The 21,643-nt window shown below is 38.2% G+C and overlaps 1 non-coding gene across 1 annotated transcript; it reads left to right on the plus strand.

Annotated features, from left to right (window-relative positions):
- Window positions 1–13,916: 13,916 nt before the first annotated feature.
- LOC111754720 (U6 spliceosomal RNA) lies at window positions 13,917–14,023 on the plus strand. Its single transcript, XR_002789390.1, has one exon. It is a non-coding gene; the product is annotated as a U6 spliceosomal RNA (small nuclear RNA).
- Window positions 14,024–21,643: the final 7,620 nt, after the last annotated feature.

The following is a 21,643-nucleotide window of genomic DNA, read 5'->3' on the forward strand; positions in this document are numbered from 1 at the left end:
GTGTAACTAACACAACCACTAGCTGCTGTAGTTCTCCAGGTGGTAGGAGGGATGTCTTTTCTCTTTTGTTTTGTTTTCTATGTTGATGTTTGCCAATTTCTTACGATAGATAGCTTTATCTCGAGTTTTGAGGCATCCCTAAGAGATGTCTGTTTTTCAAAGATGTCCTCTAAATGTAGGTGCTTCTTTATAGCTATGCCAAGAACCTATCTTCATTATTTATAAAGGATGAAAAGTTACTATTTGGCTCAGCGTTCAATTCTTTGGACTGTGGTGATGATTATGATGCCATACAATCACAGTGTTCTCATATAGGGGAGAAAAACTGATTATAACCTCCTGACTAGAGTATACTTAGTAATAACAATAGTTTCAAGTACAGTTTAACTACTGACAAACTACAGTAACCATTAACCTGCTACCTCTGACCACAGGAGCAAACTCTTAAGTTACATAACTAAGTCAAGCATATATCACATACTTGTATGCTGTGATTTCCCCTTAGTGAAGTAATTTCATCCTTCTGTATGGGGCAGGAGGTTACAATGGGTAATGGACTGGATAAAATGATGAATGAGGTCAAATATAGTAAAGACTGGAGGTCAAAGGATGATCACCTGGGTGTTGGAAAACTGGAGGACACAGGTGGGAAAGAGTGAAATACAACGTAAAGGAGTAATCAGAAAGGGGAGAAGCAATGTTTACTAACTTTAAAGTTTAAATTCAACAAGTAATTGAGGAAATAGAGAAAGAGGATCAATAGAAGAAAGTGAGAAAGAAAGGTAAGAAACCTAAACAGTGAAAAAAGAAGAAAGAATGAGGAGAATGAAAAAAAGAAAAGAAAAAGAAAGGAGACCAGTGATAGAGTGGAGAAAAAAATGAGCCCCCAAACAAAAATAACCACAAAACACAAAACAAAACAAGATGACTTACTACCAGACAGGAAAAGAATAGCCAATTGGGCAAATAAGGGAGAATAAAAGTAATAAAATACCTCTGGTGTTTACAGTTCTGTAATAGTGGACATGTTAGATCCCAGAAATGTGCTGGGTATTGAGCTCTGGATACGGGGCTAGAACTGGTTTTTGGTACTCAGAGTTCTCCAAGGCCTACCTGATGGTTCCTTGCTGTTCCTTCAGACACTGCTGTGTTTCTGGTTTCACTGATTACTATGCCTCCAAAGGTATGTGTGCCCCTGCACACCTCGGGCCCAGCCGGGCCCAGCCGTCCTGGGGCTCGGGGTTCTGATCAGTCCATCTGCCGAAGGTGTGTGTGCACCTGTGTGCTCAGGGCTTGGCTATCCTAGGTTTCTGACCAAGATGATGATCTTGAAGCTACTTAGTGTCTGCCAGCCATCAGTCAACTCACTACCATACTAAATGACTCTTATGACTTTGGATAGTCCAAGTATTTTAGGAGTTTTATAATAAGACATGAGAAGGAAGACTAAATACATATTTCAACATATATCACAGTCAGATTGTAGAAGATTTAGCATTTCAGATTAATAAATTGTATTTTAGAGGTAAATGCAAAGGATGAAATGTTTTTTAAGTGGAGATGGAGAAAAATTAGTAGTGCACAGAAAAATGGAACAGGTAGACACTAGAGATGTGTTCAGTTAGACAACTTGACAATAGTGCTATTAAAAGAGTCACATGAGTATGTTAGAGAAAGGAGTGGAGAAGGAGGAATAAATTTCAGGGACATGTAGGTGAATCAAAGCAGAGGCCAGAACACTTACTCTTTCCTTTTCCCTTATAGGTTTCTTGTATTTGTGGTAAGATGATAATGATGGCACAGGCACCTTTTTGGGTACCGTTCAGGTATGGGAGGAGTACGGTGACAACAACCATACTCCTTAGACAAGTATGAAGGTGATGTCTAATCATGGTACCTTTAGATTGCCAGTACCATAGGATAAATAGTAAATCTGAAGGTGGACTTTGGGACGACATTAATTATTTAAGTTATCAGTATTTACGGTTGTCAGACATCTAAAATGAAATGCCCTTTAGGTAATTTAAGCTTGTTATGGCAAGCAGACACCAAAACGACACCCAAGATTTAGAGGCAGGGAACAGCTGTATTTTACGGCAGTGATCCTGGCTGGAATCAGTTTCCACAACAAAGCCAGGCTCTCTGCACTTCTAGCTAGTATTTTTATATGAGGCATAAGCAGATGATATAAAGGCAAGACAGGGCAGCCTGGTAGTTCTCTGATTACCTTGCAGGGTGAGATCATTGGTTACAAGGCCAGATTAATGATCATGAAGCCTGGTACAATCAGACATCCTGCGTGTTTGGTTATGCTCTTGTGGTTATGGGGGTCAAGAAAGTAATTACAGAGTCATGAGACAATTACAGAGTCAGGCAATTTTTAAAGAACATAGTTTTAAAAAGAACAATTTATTTAGTGCAGTTTTTTACTTGCATTTCCCCCCTAGTTATTAATTAGAAAAATCTTTTTCAGTGTTGAGGCTGTTTCTCATATCTAAAACTGCACAAGAGAGGGTACTTAAGGCCACTTGAAAACTGTTGTTTATCTGTTCTGAAATAAAGCGAGCCATCGGATTAATCAGGCAGGGCCCTATTAGGATTATTAACATAAGGGATGTCAGGGGGCCCAGTCATGGTATCAAGTCAGACAGACCTTGGAACCATACCTGTTTCTGGTTTTGTTCTTGAGCCCAGTTGTTTAAACTCTTTTGTCATTATTGCAAACCATTTTGGATTATTTCAGACTTACTAGCACAGAAAGAGCAGTTTTTTCCTAGGGCATTACAAACTCTTCCCTCTTATAAAAAGACTCAATCTAAACTCCTATTTTGGAGAAAAACTTTAGCAAGACAGCCTATTTTGTCCTGTTACGGTGACATTGTATCATGTAGACTTTGGAGTTCCTGGTTGATGGCCTCAGCTAATTGGTTTAGTCCCACTGCCTAGACCCTCCAGCAGTTGTTCCCAGTCTAACCACATGGCCTAGGCTCGCTCCTGTTAGGTCTGGTATTATCTGGATGGCCCTCTTAAACCTGTGAGAGGCCAAGGGGGCCAGGACACTTACTCTTTCCTCTCCCTCACAGGCTTCTTATATTTGTGGTAGGATGATAATGAGGGCACAGGCCCCTTTTTGGGTGCTATTCAGGCATGTTTTTACCACATCAGGACAGGAGAAATGCATATTGTTAGGAGAAGTCAGGCTCCCGCCGTTTGACAGATGGCCAGAATACAGGGAGGCATGGGAGTACATGGTAGGAGAACACAAGTTACATTTCCATAAATGGAAAAAAACAGCAACTAGTTTTTACATTTGTGTGAGCCTTTTTGAGGATACACGTATGTAGGAGCTCCATAGAAAAGGGAGTACAGACCTAAGACAAAGCTAACAATCAGAAGCAACTAAACATCTGTGTAGTAAGTATATCGTGGGCAGACCGTAGCATAGGTTACATGTCTGGGGGAATCAGGCTGCCTCTTTATATCACTTTTGTCTTGCTCAGCTAATTGAGGGGTGACCTTAAGGTGGTCTGTTCCTATTATCTTGTGGATTGTAGGCAAAGATAATTGCTGGCTGGTAAAGCATCCTCTTAGATCTTTTCTAGTGGACCAGAGTCATATTTCCTAAGTTTGACCAGGATACCAGGAGTGGTCGTTAGTGTCACAGACAGGGAGACATCATATTGTATGAGCCTGCTACACATTTTTGTTTTCTCTTTGTTTCTGACCAAAATTGAAAGGCTCAATTGTCATTGCCCTCTGCCCTGAATAGGAGGCTATGGACACACATGCTCAGGAGGGACAGTTGAAGTCCATCCTGGATCTACAACCTGTCCCCAGGGCACAGATAGAAATCAAAGGCTGCCGGAGTGAATTCCCTATGGGTTCCTCTGGGCCCTTTTGGACAAAAGGGCATCCATGTGTCTGGAATGGTAATAATTTGGCAGAGATCAAATCCAAGAATTATTAGGCCATGTCTATCCCAGACTTTGGGCTGAATTATCTCCCAGTTGTCAGTATTTATCAGGTGAAACTCAGTGAGGCCTTAGATCATGACAATTTGATTTCCCATGGTTAAATTGAACAGATTCCAGACCCCCAAATTAAATGCCAACACATTAGTAACAAGAAACATTTTCTAATTATAACTGATAGCCCTAGGCTTTTTCTAAATGAGGGAGACAGTTTACAATAACAAGTCTGACTAACAAAACTGTATAAAGAGCCTTACTTGTTGCTTTCCACTTTTCTTGGGCAGCTGTCCACAGGCCAAGGCAAAGGTCATGGCCAGTAAAAGGGTAGGGAGCAAGAATCAAGCTAATAACCCAATATCAGGTACAAATGGGAGAAAACTGGGGCAAACAGTCACAACACTGTCCTCAAGCTTTGGCCATACATTGACCTGTCAGCACCCAGAGTGACAGGAGCAGGGTTCTGAGTGCATCCAGTGTTCAGAGTGAGCCCCAGAGGGGCCATCCAAGTAAATTTTTTGGCAGATCTAAGGCCAGATTTCTAAAAGTTGTGGAGGTAACTCATATGTATATGAGTTATATGTGTGTAGGAATGTATACATGTATAGCTGGTCTTTTAACTTGTTATGAGCTGTTTTTTGTAAGATTGTTTTATTTCTATGTAGAATCCATTATACTGTATGAAGTCAGGAACAGTGACACAGACATGGAAGCCTGAATTGGCTATAGAGGTACAAGTGTGAGCTCTGTGGCAGGAGTTTTTAGAACAAATGGTGAAGGTGTTTCCATTAGTTTTATCCCTGGAGGGGGCTTTGGTGTTGGCATCATTGGTGGATAGTTTCCAAATAGCATCAGGAAGCAACATCAGGACAGCTTTGGTCAAAATAACTTTGTCCAAAGAGACCACAGGGTAGCTAGCCCATGGGACTTCATTTTCAACAAATTGACTTCCATCCACAAACAGGGTATACGCAGCATCTGTCAGGAGGTTCAGTTTCTTCAGTCCAGTACAGCATGTGGCACTTAGACAGTTAGGTCCTGGCCAAAGGTGAGCTTGTCAGCTTTCTTTATCAGAAGGCCAGTGACTGGATGTGGAGGCAAAGTGGGTGGCAACCCTTAGCAACTGGATCCCAGTGTTTGCACAGGTAGGCCACTGGGTGCTCTCAGGGCCTGACAGTCTGAGTCAACATCACTGTTTTTGTGAACTCAAGGATCTACATTCTATAGAAACCAGAATCTCCCAGAGATTTGTGGAGTTTCTTTCTTGTAGCCAGTTTCTGCCAGACATTGCAGCAGAGTTTTTGTGTCTTTCCAGTAAGCAGGTTGGTGTCATCAATCAGAAGTGCAGTGATCAGCTGTGAGGGCTTTTCCAAAGAGTGTAAACAAGTTTTTGAGCCTCTGGCTGGTCGAGTCTAGGTCAGTTGGTGTTATGGATTAAGAACTGGTGGTCAACTTAATGCCAGCTGAATTATATCAGCATGGCACTGAGCGAAGATGTTCCACCTGAGGAAAGTTGCCAGCATAAATAGGTGGAGAAGGGAGGTGTTGAGACGTTAAGGCGTTAATGTGTTGTTGCATGGAGACATTGTGGGTTCTCCTATGTGTTGCTGTTTGAGCTGTTGGTTCTCCTGGAGAAGCTTTGGTCCTCACATTGAGCATTGCTTTCTGGATCCAGAGGGGAAGACATGTGCTACTTCGTCTCCAGGATGAACTTGTCACACTGGCTTCCTAGCACATACCAGACTGTGCTTGTTGTAGGAGGAGCTTGGAGCCTCCATGTTGCTGAGGGTGGCTGTGGTGTCATTCAGGACAGCCCTGGTCTTTGTTGTGAGTGTGACTTCTCAGCTCCAGCGTAGAACCTTCATCCCACCAGCACAGCTCCTTCACCCCGCTGGCATGGACTTTCTGGTTTCCACTGTTGACCTTTGGGCCTTCCCAGCACAGATTCGTAAAAGAGACAGGCATGATTCCTTCTTGTGGGCTCTGTACCTCCAGTTGGACTCATGGGAGGCATTGTCATGAGCCCTGGGTTTTTCACTGGACTCATGTGGGACATGCTGTGGAATTTAGGCCCTTGACTAAATATTCTATGTCTTTGTTATTGCAGATAGATTTCCTGCATTTTCTTGTGTTAACTCCCAGTGACCATTATAAAAATAATATTATAAACTCCATGTCCTGATTCTAATTGTTTTCTGCATAACCCCTAACTACAACAGTTGGCTTTTGTTTTTCTTTTAAAAACAAACAACAGGGCCAAGGATTTAGCTCAGCAGCATAAGTGCCTGCCTGGCAAATGCAAGGTCATGAGTTTGATCCTCGGTACCACCTCTCAAAAAAAAAAAAAACAAAAAAACAAACAACAACAACAAAAAAAAACAAAAGCTAATAATGATACAGAATTTCAAAAAAAATAATAGGAAATTAACACTAGTTAATTATTATTGTTATCTTAATAGTAGTTACAAGATTACAAGATTTAGGCATAAAAAATGGTGAGACAATCAGTGAAAACATAAACTGTTCTTTTTGATTAACTAATAGAGATTAGTAGTATAGTTATTTATCTGGTATTGGCTTTGGAGTCCAGACCTGGGGTCTTTTCATGTAAAAGTAAAGAGGGACACATTCACAGGAGCCAATCCAAGGCAGAAGAAGGCATTCTTTAGGATCAGGCAGGTGTACCAGTAAGCTGTTAATGGCAGAAGGCTGAGGCAGCACATGTGGAGGGCAATCATGGCAGCACTGGCACCGCAGAAGATCGTTACAGACAGGAGAGGTATATTTCAGTAGTTTGACAGTCTATAGACATTTTACAGTTTGGAAGCCTCATTTTTTCTTTCTTAGGGTACTGTGCTGAACCTGGAAGGGACAGAGAAACAGGATTCCTGGAGCCAGATCTATTGCTAGGGCTTTCCCCCAAACAGTGGAAGAGTTACTATATCCTTGAGGCAACTGAGTAACAGTTCAAAAAGGGTGTAAATGTTGGGAACCATAGCATGCAAGATGATGCTGTGCCAATGATGGCACAGAGATCCTCCCCAAGGTGATTAACAGTCTATTAGGCTGATGTGTGGCTGGGTGCCTTTTTGTGTTTCCCATGACATCAGACAGCCATGGGAGTTGTGGTGAGGTGGCATGGTTAATGGCCACGCCTATACCTCCGAGAGGAGAGTTCTTAGAATTTCAGAATTGGGGTTATCTGTCTTAAGCTGATGCAAGTCAAGCATCATCTTCCTTTGGAAAGTATAGGGTTAAACCAGGAGACTGAGTGGCTTGGTGACAGGAATTTATGTTTGGTGAGACGTCAACAGGACAGCCAATATTTCTGGCAATGTTGATGCCACGACAGTGTCAGTTTGGGGCTCAGGAGGTGCATCAGATGTTACTGGTGGAGAAGAAGACTGTGGTGCAGAGGACGGGGCTGTCAGTGGAGACACTGAGGCTGGATTTGGGTTAATGAATGTATGGAGGTCAGACTCAGAGTCGGCTGGCAGAATGGGATAAAGCTTTTCTGGCTTGGGCTTAATTTGAGAGTCTCTCAGATGACCTTGTGCGTTTGTTTTGATGACCAGCATGGTTTTTTTGTTATGCAGGATGCAAGTGTGGAGCCAAGCAGGGAGGCTGTGACATAGCCAGGAGGAAACTGGTCAGGATGGCCTCATTCTGTCACTTTGTTCCAACTTGAACAACTTCAACAAGTGTTCCTTCAGTTGGCCAATCAGGGCAAAGTTCTGACCATTCAATTTCACAAAAGGGACAGAGCTGCTTAGGTTTCATTTTCACCCCATAGTCATCAGAAAGTCCTCTTCTAAGGCTTTTCAGCATACAGTCAAGGACCATGGGTTTCCTTTGGCTTGCACTCACTCCATCTACTCTGGGTGTATGTTGTGTACCCTTGAACAATGGCACAACAGACAAAGGATGAGTGCTCCTCAAATGAAGAACCAAGTGTTCGTGTGTTCTGGCCACTCTTCCCATGGGAATTAGAGGTCATCTGGAAATGGGTGCACCTATATGATATCTGGGTCTGGTCAGACCCCATTACAGAGATTGGATCACTTTTTAGCCATATGATGAAACTATAGAACCACAGAAGACTGACCCACTCAAGCTCCATTGCTCTGGGGTCCCAAAGGGACCCTTCATTGTAGAGTACAGGCACAATGGTCTAGTACTTTCACTGTCCATTGCAAGCATTCACACAATTATTCAGCAGTCACTTGCAATCACAACATTTCAACCCTCCTTCCCCTGAGGATGGCCTCAACTAATGAGAGTTGATCAATCTCTTCTCCTGCTCAAACTGTGTCTTCCTCTCTTAGGGTTTGATGTAAGCCACTTGAGTGGAGAGCCAGGAATCCTCCTCCAGACCTCTGAGGGGATGCAAGAAATCTTGAAGGTGTATCTTCCCATTGGGACTTAGAGAGGCCCTTGCTCCATCTGCAAGGGCCAAGACTGGTGGACCAAAGAGGTCGTCAGCACAGTTGGCCTTCCGGGCCAACATACTAGATGTAACAGCAGGCAGAAACACTGAAATGACACCCAGGATTTGGAGGAAGTAAACAGCTATAGTTAAACCAATGATCCTGCCTGGGATCAGTTCTGACAGGAAAACCAGGTTTCCAGTGCTTGTGAGACGGTATTTTTATATGAGACATGAGCAGGTGACACAAAGGCAAGACAGAAAGCCTGGCAGTTCTCTGATTACCTATCAGAGTGAGATCATAGATTGCAAGGCCAGATTAATGGTCATGAAGCTTGGTACAGTCAGACATCCTGCATGTTTGTTTATGCTCTCATGGTTACAGGGATCAAGAAAGTGATTACAGAGCCATGAGACAGTTACAGAGCTTGGTAGTTTCAAAAGAACACAGTTTTAATAACCCAATATAAGTTAATGAAATTGAAGATGTAATTAAAAACTTACCAACAAAGAAAAGCATAGGTCCTGATGGATTCACAGCTGAATTGCACAAGAAATTTAGAGAAGATTGAATGCCAGTACTCCTCAAACTCTAATGAAATTGAAAAGGAAGAAATTCTCCATAACACATTCTTGGAGGCAAGTAATACTCTGATACCAAAACCAGAGAAAGAGCCAACCAAAAAAAGAAGTACAGGCCAGTCTCCCTGATGAATATAGATGCAAATATCCTTAATAAAATTCTAGCAAACAGAATGCAGCAAATCATCAAGAATGATGACCAAGTTGGCTTCATCCCAGGAATCCAGGAATAGTTCCACATATGCAAATCAAAATATGTATTATACCACATCAACAGAGCCAGAGATAAAAATCTCATGATCATCTCAATAGATTCAGAAAGTTTTTGATAATCTAACACTTATTCTTGAGAAAGATCCTAGTGAAAGTTGGAATAGAGGTCACTACTTCAATCTGATAAGAGCCATCTATGACAAACCAACAGCCAACATGTCACTAAACAGACAAAAACTGAAAACTTTAACTCTAAAATCAGGAATAAGACAAGGATGTCCACTATCACCACTCCTACTCAATATAGTTCTGGAAATATGAGCCAGAGATATTAGACAGGAGAGAGAGAGAAACAAAAAGGAATAAGAATAGAAAATGAACAAGTTAAATTATCATTATTTGACATGATATTTTACATAGAAGATCCCAAAAATTCCACTAAAAGACTGATAGAGTTAATAAGAAAATTCAGCAGCATAGCTACATACAAAGTCAACACTCAGAAGATAATAGCATTTCTAATACAGACAACAAACTCACTAACAAAGAAATTAGGGAAACCACACCCTTAATAATAGCACAAAAGATGAAGGACTTGGGAATCAATCTAACAAAGGTTGTAAAAGATCTATATGTATTGAAAATTAGAGTACTCTGAGAAAAGAGATTGAAGAGGTTATCAGAGAATGGAATGATATTCTTTGCTTCTAGATGAGGAAGAATCAACATTGTGAAAATGGTCATACTACCAAAACTGTTATGCAGATTTAATACAATTCCAATCAAAATAACACTAGCATAGTTCACAGATCTAGAGAAAACATTCCTAAAATTCATTTGGAAACTGAAAAGATCTAGAATAACAAAGGCTATCCTGGGCAACAAAGGCAAGGCAGGAGGCATCACAATTCCTGACTTGAAATTATACTACAAAACTACTATGATAAAATTAGTGTGGTACTGGCAGTAAAACAAACCTGAGGACAAGTGAAACAGATTAGAACATGCAGACCCAAATACAGAGACATTCTGCCACCTTATCTTTGACAAAGGGGCTAAACATGTTCACTGGATAAAAGATAGCCTCTTTAATAAATGAAATGGTTCTGGAAAAACTGGCTTTCCATATGCCAAAGAATCTCATCTAATTAAAAAGTTTTGCACATCAAAAGAAATCACCAGCAGAGTGAAAAGATAACACACACAGAATAGGGAAAATTTTTTAGCCAATTGTCCTTTAGACATAGGACTGCTATAGAAAAAATTGAAAAAAATTCAAAAACCCAAATGAAAAATGTGCATTTCTCAGATGAAGAAATACAATGGAAAATAAATGTATGAAAAATGTTCAACATCATTGTTCATTCAAGGAACGCAAATTAAAACAATACTGAGATTATATCTCATCCCAGAAAGAATGGCTATCATCAAGAAATCAACCAATAATACATATTGGAAGGATTGTGAGGTAAAAGAAACCCTTCTCCACTTTGGTGGGAGTATAGTTTGATACAACCACTGTGGAAATCAGTGTGGAGATTCCTCAAAAAACTGCTTGAAGGTTCCATTCAATCTGGCTATTCCCTTTCTGGGCATTTTCCCAGAAGAATTGAAAACATCATACCACAGTGATATTTGTGCACCCATACTCACAGCAGCAGAATTTGTAATAGCTAAATCTTGGAAACCATCCAAATTCTCATCAACGGAGGAATGGATAAAAGGGATGAGGTGTTTTTATATAACGGAGTACCACTTAGCTGTAAAGAAGGATGAACTTGAGACTTTAATAGGTAAGTGGATGCAACCTGAGAACTCATACTCATGAGTGACATGTCAGACTCACGTGTGTAAACATTGTATTGTCTCCCTAGAGTAAGAAATTGAAAGCATTAATAAGGTGCAAACTGTACAATAGACATTGTGAAAGTGAAAGGAGAATGAATAACTGGGATGAGGGAAAAGAGAAAAGAAAGACGGGAAAAGATCACTTATATATATCATACATGTATTATATATAGCTTGCACTTTCATTGATCATTTTATAATCTTATCAACTACCTTGAAGATAACAATACACAATATGTTAAGTGTTGTAAATCTACTATTATTTTGTTTTGAAAATCTGTATCAACATTTTTATCCTTTTTTCATTTTCAAGTATAAGAAGAACATAGTTTTAAGAAGAGCAATTTCTCTGATACAGCTTTTCTCTTTCAAGTTAAGTTATTGTCGATGGGGACAGATCCTGGCTGTACTTTAATTCTTCCTAGGTGATACTGAGCAGGGCTAAAGAGGAAAATGAGCAGACGGCTGAGCACTTATCCTGGAGAGGTCACCACTTTCCCAGGACAAGGAGAGTTAAGCAAGCAGTGGATGATGAGGTATGCAGAATCTCAATATTTCTCGGAAAAGTAGGGGGACAAAGTTTCAGAGGAAAGTAAGCTATGTCAAAAAATACTAAGAGAATGGAATTGAGTTTAGTGGTAAGGTGACTTCCATTACATAGTTACATGAGAAACCTCGGGTCAGAATATGAGACTAAAATGAGAGCTGTGGAAGAAAAAAGTAGGTATGTTAACCACCCCCTCAGGAGTTTACCAGTGAAAGAAAATTTTAAAAACTGATAGGCTACCTGAGAGGTACAAGAGGATGAAAATCAGAGTTGCCTTGTTTTGCCTTCTTCTTCATTAGGGAGCAGACCTCCATGTTTGAAGAAGGCCTGGAAGAGAGAGACAGACAGAGAGAGAGAAAGAGAGAGAGAGAGAGAGAGAGAGAGAGAGAGAGAGAGAGAGAGAGAGAGAGAGAGAGAGAGAGAGACAGAGAGACAGAGAGACAGACAGAGACAGACAGACAGAGACAGACAGACAGAGAGCAAGCCAGAGTGAGAGAGACAGAACCAGAGAAAGAGAAAGAAAGAAAGAGAAAAAGATAAGGGAAGAGAAAGAAAGGAAGGGAGAGAGGTAAGAAAGAAAGAAAGAAAGAAAGAAAGAAAGAAAGAAAGAAAGACTATGTAAGAGAGGTCAACATATTTCAGCAGTTTTCGATTTCTGTTAGCCATAAAAACTGTCTTTTCAAAACAATCTTACAGGGATGCCTAATACACAAAATGAATGAAAGTGAAGTTACTCTACCGAGGCTTCTGTGTGTGTGTGTGTGTGTGTGTGTGTGTGTGTGTGTGTGCACATGCAGACATTGGTGGTCACAAGTGCTGCGGGGAAAGCTGTTTTATGTTTCTTCATGCACTATCTCATTCGCTCTCTCTATCCATGGAGAAGGCATTCCTGTTCTTGGCTGACACTTGAGGATGCTGATTTATACTTTAGTGACATTTAAAGTCACATAATGAGGATAAGGCAGAGTCATGGCTACAAACAGGATCTTATCACCCAAACTCCCATTTTCTTTCTAGTACACCACTCAAAATGCCTTGCTCTTTCTGCTATAGTACAATATTATTTGTTTTCTAGAGGGATATCTTTCAAGAGACCATGAGCACCAAAAAGAAACAACTGGGAGCTGGTTATGGTGGTGTGCTTCCGTAATTCCAGGACTCTAGGAAAGTATGGCAGAGGATCATGAATTTGATGCCAGCTTGGACAACTTAGCTATGTAACAAGAACCAACCTCTAAACAATAAAATAAAATGAAATAAACAGCTAGGAGCTCAGTATGAAGGCTTGGGGTTCAATCTCCACTACTGCCTCAAATGGGGAAAATATACAGTACTTAAAAACTCAGGGAGACCAGTTCATTTATCTGACCAGAGGTTCCAAAAGGCAGTCTACCTAGAAATGGAGCCACAGGTCTACAGGAACTTCCAAACAATGATTCCTTATTACAAATATCATTTTTCTAGTTTTACAAAGAAAGGGCATTGCTGGTAAGGATGCCATCAAAAACCTGAAAGACTTTACACATAGAATTACCATATGATCCAATAATTCCATTTTGGGATATCTATATAAAAAGATTAGAAAACAGATACTCAAATAGATATTTGTACATTGATGTTCATAACGGCTTTAGAGGTAAAAATCACAGCAACATATAAATGGGCAAGCAAAATGTAGAATATGTATATGATGAAATATTATTAAGCCTTAAAACAGAAGGAAATTCAGGTATTTGCTAGAAATATGAATGAACCTTGAAAATATCATACAAAATGAAATAAGCCAAAGATAAAGGAACAAATTATAATTCTACTTAGAAGAGAAATTCAGAAAAATCAAATTCATAGAGGCAGAAAATAGAATAGTGACTACCAGGGGCTGGGTGGAGGGGGAATATAAGGAATTTTTAATGGTGATCAGTAATGGTGCTAACTGGACAACACTGTGTACTTACTGCCATTGAGTTGCACACTTAAAACTTACCAATTGCACACATGATAAATTTTGGGTAATGCATATTTGACCACACCAAAGAAAGAGGAAGAAGAGAGGAGGAGAGAGTGACGGAGAAAGAGAAAGAACTGGGGGGGAAGAAGAGGAGAAGAGAGGGAGTGTTGTCCTTGTCACCGTCATTCTGTGTTACATTTAGAGTAACTTCTTGGTTCTGAAATCACTGTTCTATTTGAAAAACAAGAGTCTGCTTTTGCTTGTGGCATAGAACCTTTGATTTTCCTTCTCTTTGTTCTTATTCATCTTTAGTTTTCCTTAACATTCCTGAGAGACCCTAGAATGAGTGATTATCAAAATTTCTATATTAAAAATGATTCTTAAGTGCTCACTGCAGCAGCAGATATGCTAAAACTGGAACAATACAGGGAAGATTAGCATGGCTCTTGTGCAAGGATGACTTGCATATTCATGAAGCATTTCATATTAAAAAAATAAAATAGTGATTCCTACTAGATTTTTTTCTACAGTAGAAATATGCTCCTTATTTGCAGGCCAAGAAATGTAAATGAAACCAAACAATAAGCAATCCCCAGCTTTACATCCTTTTCCCATGGACCATGGAGGTCTACTAAAATACTCCCATTATTAGCTAACTTTCCTAATATGGACAACAAGCTGATGGCATTAATGAAGTTCTTATATTATTTCTAAAATATGACCTACAGATCAGCTCTGACAACACCATCAGATAGCTTATTAGAAATGCTCGATTTTGGGCACAGTCACAGACTTGTAGGATCACTCTCTACATTTTCAAAAATCTCCACCCGTTTCCTATGCACATTGAAGTATGAAGCAGGCCAGGAAGTGCCAGGACTAGCATTTATTTCAGGTATTTCTGACTTCAGAGTTTTTTATATTATAATAATGTAACTTCCATGCATATGAAAGAAATCATGACAAAACCTTTTGGAATGAAAAAATTACTTGGGAATTTCACTAAGGAAAACACAACATGACTCAGAATCATAAAACTATCAACACTGAGTATTTTATCATTGCAAAGCGCATTCCTTTGTTAATCCTCACAATAACCAGGTGAGACAAAAATTATCTCCGTTCTGTAAACAAAAACCTGAAGCTCAGAGTAGCTAAAGGTTTGCCCAGTCATAAAGTGATGAGTCAGAACTAAAATTAAGCTGAGCCTGCTTAACTAGTAGCTGTAAATACTCTAATATTCTGCTCCCTGAAGTTATTTAGATACTTGGGGAGCCAAGGTAACTCTTTTTTACAGATGTTGATTGCTGTAGTCTGGAGCCAGCTGGGTTGATATTTGGGACATTCAACTTCTCTTAAAGTTCTGAGACTATCAACAAATACTCATTAGTGTGTGAGGTCCAGTGATCAAATCCTTAGAAAAGGGTGGTCTACAAAGCACATAATGTGGAGCATGGTCTTCCTGCCTCTTCTCTTTTATCTTATGTGACCCATCTCTCGGTTCTGAATGTCTACTCACATCAAAGATAGCCCATGTAGGAGGAAGGTGCAGTTCTAAAGCATCTTTTAAAAAATGAAGCCTCTTTACACAATATGGTTTTTCCCCTTTTAAGAGGAAAAGGGCAGTGCTGAACCAAATATAACATGGTGCAGTCAATGCAGAAAACAGTTTGGTGATTTTTCAAAAAATCGTAACATATTATTATGATACGATCTACAAATTCCACTCAGAATATATACCTAGGAAAATTAAACCAAATATTTTCTCATCATTTGCCAGAGTAGGCTGGATTCCTTCCCATCTCAGATTGTTTACACAAAATATTTCTTTGGCCTCTAATGCTCATTTTCCCCTTGGCTTGTCTAACATTCATTCATTCATTCCTCAGGTCAACCTTAACCACACTTCCAGAGGGAAACTTTCCCTGACCACTCTAGATCAGGCTGCTGCCTAGTTGGACACTCTCATAATCCATTGCACTTTTCTGCATTAGTTAGCTTGATATTGCTAAACAAAATATCTATGATAACTCACATGAAAAGTGAATGAAACTACTTTCCTTATAGCAGCTGAGGGTGCAAAAGGACAAGAACATGCCAGAATCCCAATGTCCTCTTCAAAGGCATGTCTACAGTGACCTAATTTCCTTCCCCTAGGCCTGAGTTCTTAAGTGTGCCTCCAATAGTGCTATGAACTGAGAATAGTACATGGGGTTTGGGTGACATTCAAGACCCTAACTGTAACATTTTCCATTGTGGCACTTATCACAGCTGTAACTGTGTAATTATTTGGGCAATTATTTCTTCCTGGTAGCACTTTCCCTGCAAAAGTGTAAATTTTATGAACCTAGTTGTATTTGATACTGGTCTCTTCTAACACATATGTCTACTACATCATTGATATCCAATAAATATTTGTTGAGTAAAAGAATAGTTTGATGCAATTTCTGTGAAAGTATTTTTAAACTGTAAAATGTTATACTGATGGTATAGCTATTATTACGTGATTACGTGAAGTTTATTGTGTACTTTGAAGATATTGGTAAATAATGAATTGGTGTGTTTAATTGTATTTACTCTTTGTAATAAATGAACCTAACTTTGGGTCACTTTATAATTTTATATGACATCCACAGGAAGGACCTGAATTAATGAAGACCAGAAGGAAGATTTTCACTTGAGTGTGACAGGAATTCTAAGTAGGTGGGAATGCCCTAAATTGCTCACCTGACCTTTGCCCGTATAAAGGATGAGTCAGTTCTAAGAAATTCACACTCAAACCACAAGAGTTTTGGCAATATTTCTGGTACTACTTGTTTCTAGGAGAAAGCATGTGTTTGTAGATGTATGTGTGTGTGCGTGTTCTGTGAAAAATGCAGACCACATTATGTAAAATGATTTCAGTTTGTGCCACAGTTACCAAGATGTTATAAAAAAATTCACTGTCCAATTTTAACTCCTTGAAGTCACTTTTCTGCAAAAATCTCTGTTCTTTTTTTTTGTGATTTTCTGTTTTATGTTGTATTATGAGTACTGAGTCCTTTTGGGCAGTAGGCATGATACACATCTTTAAAAAAATATTGCATGCCTTTTGGCTGAGCTATTAGCAATTCAAGAAGTAATCACACTGTGAAGGAAGATCTGGCAGAAACAAAACTATTATATCCTTATTACAGGAATTTAGACACAGTCGCATTTGGGTTTTATGAATATATTATGCATTAAGGTTTCTTTAGTGTTCCTTGAATTAAAATCATATATAGCTCCCTTTGTGATGAAAATGAAGCTATCTTCACATAGCCTCTCTTAGGCTAGCCACTATTTTTTAACTCATCATATACACTCAACAATGCATGGGCAAACAATTGCTAAAACATGTTGCAGTACTTAGTAAATATTCTACCTAAAGATAATTTCTATGACTGTAATTATTTTTCTCAAGTTACATAAAATAATTTTAGATTTCAAGTAGATCGATCTTCTGTATATGCATCTTGAGTATCTTAACTAGATTGTGCGCATGTTAAATTTATGCTTCAAGTTGAATCAAAATGCTATGTGTAGGACTGAGATAACTGGACAAAGCTGGAGTCTGTGATTAGTCTGGATGGAAACTGTGTTGGTTGGTTCTCTTATCTGACAAATATTTATGGAGCATATACTATACCCAACTCACAAAACTGGGATAAATTATAGTAGTATACTAAACAGACTCAGGCCCTGCCCTCAGGAACTTACATTGTAGCAAAATAATAACAACAATACTAATTTCTTGAGAGCTTATTGTGTGGAAGCTACTGTGTTTTGAAACTTATGCAAATTGTCTTATATAATCATCACGATTCACTGAATAGGATCCATTATTTTTTCCCCACTCATTGTAGTATAAGAAGAGAGGTTAAGAGATTTAAAGTCAAGTTTGAAGCTTGTAAGACATATACAAGAATGATGGTCAAAATCCTTAACAGCAAGTTTGACAAGAACACCCACTGAAGGGAAAGGACATTAACCATAGTCCTGTAGCAGGATTCAGGAAATCAGTAAATTTCCTCTACTTTCTGAGTTATAGAGAAGTCTAGGAGTTATGGGGAGCCATTAGATAGCAGAATTAGTCTATAGACTGAAAATCAGCCTTGAGCATAAAATGTGATGTTTGCAAGACCTTGGTAAATATTAGGCTAACAATTAAATTCAGTAGATACTTGACTCTGAATCAGATGTGGTGTAAGCCTCTCAGGGTGGACTAGGAAAGAGGGAGATACTATGCAGTTTTTTCTTGATTCTAATTTTAGGAGCTGGGTAACTCTGGGAAAGTCATTAGTTTCTTGACACTCCTTGGAAAACTGATTTTCCAATTATTAAAACTCACAAAGGCAGCAAAATAATTGATTTTAAGGAGCCTTAATCAATGGAAGTCAGTTCTAAAAGTACCTTCCATCATATGCAGGTTAGATGCTATTTTATTTCTCATGGCACTGTGGTAGTCTAAAAATTAAAATTCTACAATTTTGATTTAAATTCTTAAATAATTTGGACCAAGCAAATCCTGTATACAAATATATAATTAGATGAATTGCCATTATTGATGCTGAAATGTAGCTGTTCACCCAATAAAAGTGTTCTTGAATTAAAGTCTTTGAAATTCATGCTGATATTTGTGCAGCTGAGATGCCATAGTTATATTTAAATGAATTCTTGGTGGTTCAGGGAACATATGGCTATAGGAAAATAATATAATATTATATTACTAATATTAATATAATTAATTTTCAGTGTTTATTTAATGATACAGTGGTTTATGCGATGTTAATGTTTAGGTCAATGGATTGTTAGTGATACAGCTGTTGAAAACAAGTACATTATTTAAAAAATTCTCTGTGATTGAGAAATTCTTTTTTTTGTTGCTGTTTGCTAAAGCAATATTTTTTCACAAGTTAGATGGTTAGAGGACATTAGGTTTTTCTTGTCACAGGCAATTCATCCTATGGTGCTACAGTGTGGCCAAGTTGAGTGTCACAATCCAAAGTTAGGTGGGTTTAGGTCATGTTTCTGAAACATATTGGTTCTCACTTTGGTCAAGGTACTACCTTCTCTAATTCCCAGGCTTTTAAAAGAAAGTTTCTAAATGGCAGAATTATTGACATTTTTTATTAAATGATTTCTTTGCTGTATTAACATTTCTACCCACTAGATACTAGTAGCATTTTTCTAGTCATACCAACCAACAATATCTCTAGATATTGTACAATTTACTACAATGGATTTTACTTAGTTGAGGAATGTGCTAGATTATGGATAAAGAAACCCACTTCACAGATATGGTAGACAAAATAATGGCTCCTATAAAAATTACTGAGGTAAATCAATTGATAAAGAGAAAAGAATTTATTCTGGCTGACAGTTTTCCAGGACATCATGGTCAAATTCATAGAAGAGGGGGCCTGTTCACCTTATTACAGTGACAAGGAAATGAAAGACAGAAGAAGGAACTGGGGCCCCAATAATTTCCTTTAGGGATATTGCCCTGGGAGCCAACTTCCTCTACGTCAGCTCTACCTTCCGAAGTTTCCACCATGTTCCAGGACCACTACAGGCTACCAGTCTAGATCCAAACTATACCAGCCCCCCTCTCTAATGTTCACATTCCAATCTCTGGAACCTGTGAATATACTACTACTGTCTTATTAGTAAAGAGAAATTAAGGTTTTAGGTGGAACTAACATTGTTAGTCATTTGACTTTTCGCAAAAGGAGATTTTTCTAGATCATCTGGAAAGGCTAAATGTAATCACAAGAGTCTTAAAAATGAGAAAAAGAGAGGCAGAAGAGGCAGGATGCTGTGATGTGTGAGAAGAGCTTACTTGACTTTGCTGGCTTTAGGTGATGAAAGGGGCCCATAAGCAGAGCTTATAGAAGGTTGAAAAGGCAAGGAAACAAAATCCTACCAAGAATGTACAAGAAATAACACAGTCTTGTTGAAACCTTGATTTTATCTCTGTGATAGCCATGCTAGATTTCTTACCTACACAACTGCAAGGCAATAAATTTGTGTTGTTTCGAGACACCAAATTTGTGGTAACTTATTACAGCAGCAATAAAAAACACAATGGAGTTAGTATGAAAATTATAAGATAATGCTTACGTTACTATTGCCTAAAAATTGTAATTGTTTAAATAAATGTTAGTGATTTTTAAATTATTTTAGAAAAAATATTGGTTCCTAGGCATTCATCTACAAATTTTAATGGTGTTCTAGGTCTTTTAATTGAGTTCGTGGATTTCATGATGCTTCTGTCTTGACTTGTCATTTGTTCAGCTGTTAACAGGAAAGCTATCATTCTGCCTTGGTGTTCTTGCTTATGCGATTCAACAATTTTGTGCTGTATCTTTGATTTCACTTTCTTGGTAGTCCTTTTTTTCTGAAGTCACTGATTTAGGTATGCATGTTTGGCTCTGGCCCTTGGAATTTTCCCGCTGGTGTTATATTTCTGGTCTTGTTGCTTTTTACAGAGCAGCAGTGATAAGGCATGTAAGCCTTCATCCAAAGGTGTAGCCACTTGAGTTCTAGCTTACTAGTCAGCTCTCCACCTAGGATGGAGACAGGATAACTAGGGTAGCTTAGTTTCATGTATTTTGAAGCTTTATTGTTTGATCCTATTACATTAAGGATACTTACGTTTACTGGTAAAGCAATCCTGTTATCCTTATTAATTATCTCCCTTTGTCTCTGGTGATTTTATTTCCTTTGCAATTTACTTTATCTGCTATTAATGTAGTAATTATTGCTTTATAAAATTAATGGTTGCAATATAAATTTATTTTTACTCTTATAATCAACCTGTATTATTGTATCTACAGTAAGTTTCTTGTAGAAAGCATATTGTTGGATTATGGGTTTTTTTTTCTTGTTTTTGGGTGGAGGAGAATGGGGGAACAAGGTCTCATGTAGGTCTCAGGCTGGGCTTGAACCTCAGCCTCCCAAGTGCTGGGATTATAGACATGTGCCACCACACCCAGCTCTAGATTGTCTTTTATTGCACTCTGTTAATTTCTGAGCTTCAACTGGTATAATTAAACTATTCACATTTAAATTAATTGTCAATATATTTGGATTTAAACCTACTATTTCTTGTTTTCTTGTTTGTCATTACTCTGCTTCTCTCTTCTTACATTCCTGTGGGCTACTTAAAATAGTTTTAGAATTCCATCTTGGTTTATACATATTTCTTTTTAGTATTTTTATAGTTTTAATTATTGCCCTATGTATTACAATATACATATGCAACTTATCACAACCAAATGGTATTAATGTTTTACTACTTTGAATGAAGTATGCAAAATTTACTTGTATTTTTAGGTTCATGTATCCTCCCGCTTTTAAAATACAGATGTTCTAAGTATCATGTTATGCTGAGCAACGCATCAGATGATTAAAATTGTTTATGATTTTAAAATTGTTATTTTAAAGAGAATAAAACAAAAAAATAGAATAAAGTAAATCAGAACATAACAATACAAGCAATATAGGACTTCAAAACAAGACAACAGGAAATCAACAATGGCTACCATAATGTCTCTCATTTTCTTCAAAATAGCTGTCCATACCATCACACACAATAAAAGCAAACAAAACAAAACTAATCAAAACAAAAGAATGAAAGCATGACAGAATTTCAAAACAAGATAACAGTAAATGAACATGTCTTTTACTTTCTTCAAAATAGCTGTCCATACTATTATACATAATGAAATCAAATTAAGCAAAACAGAGTAAAACCAATAAAAACAAAAGAATGAAAGCATTATAGGACTTCAAGACAATGGCTACCATAATGTCTAGATGATTAAAACTTTGTATCAACCATCAAATATGATTTAAGAAATTCATGGTCTATGTTTTGCTTTCCAGAACCCCTCCTCCCAATCAACAAAAGAAGCATCAGGCTACAAGTTAATGTAAAATCACTGGAATAGAATTGAGAACTCATAAACTCTGACAATTGTGGCTAACTGATCTTCCACAGTGGTGCCAAGACAGTTCAGTGGGAAAAAATAGGCTTTTCAATAAATGGTGTTTGAATAATTGGATATTAAATATACAAAATGAAGCTA

Source organism: Cavia porcellus, unplaced genomic scaffold (assembly GCF_034190915.1).
Source record: "Cavia porcellus strain 051 isolate PalLab524CR breed Dunkin Hartley unplaced genomic scaffold, mCavPor4.1 scaffold_10, whole genome shotgun sequence".
Lineage (NCBI taxonomy): Eukaryota > Metazoa > Chordata > Mammalia > Rodentia > Caviidae > Cavia > Cavia porcellus.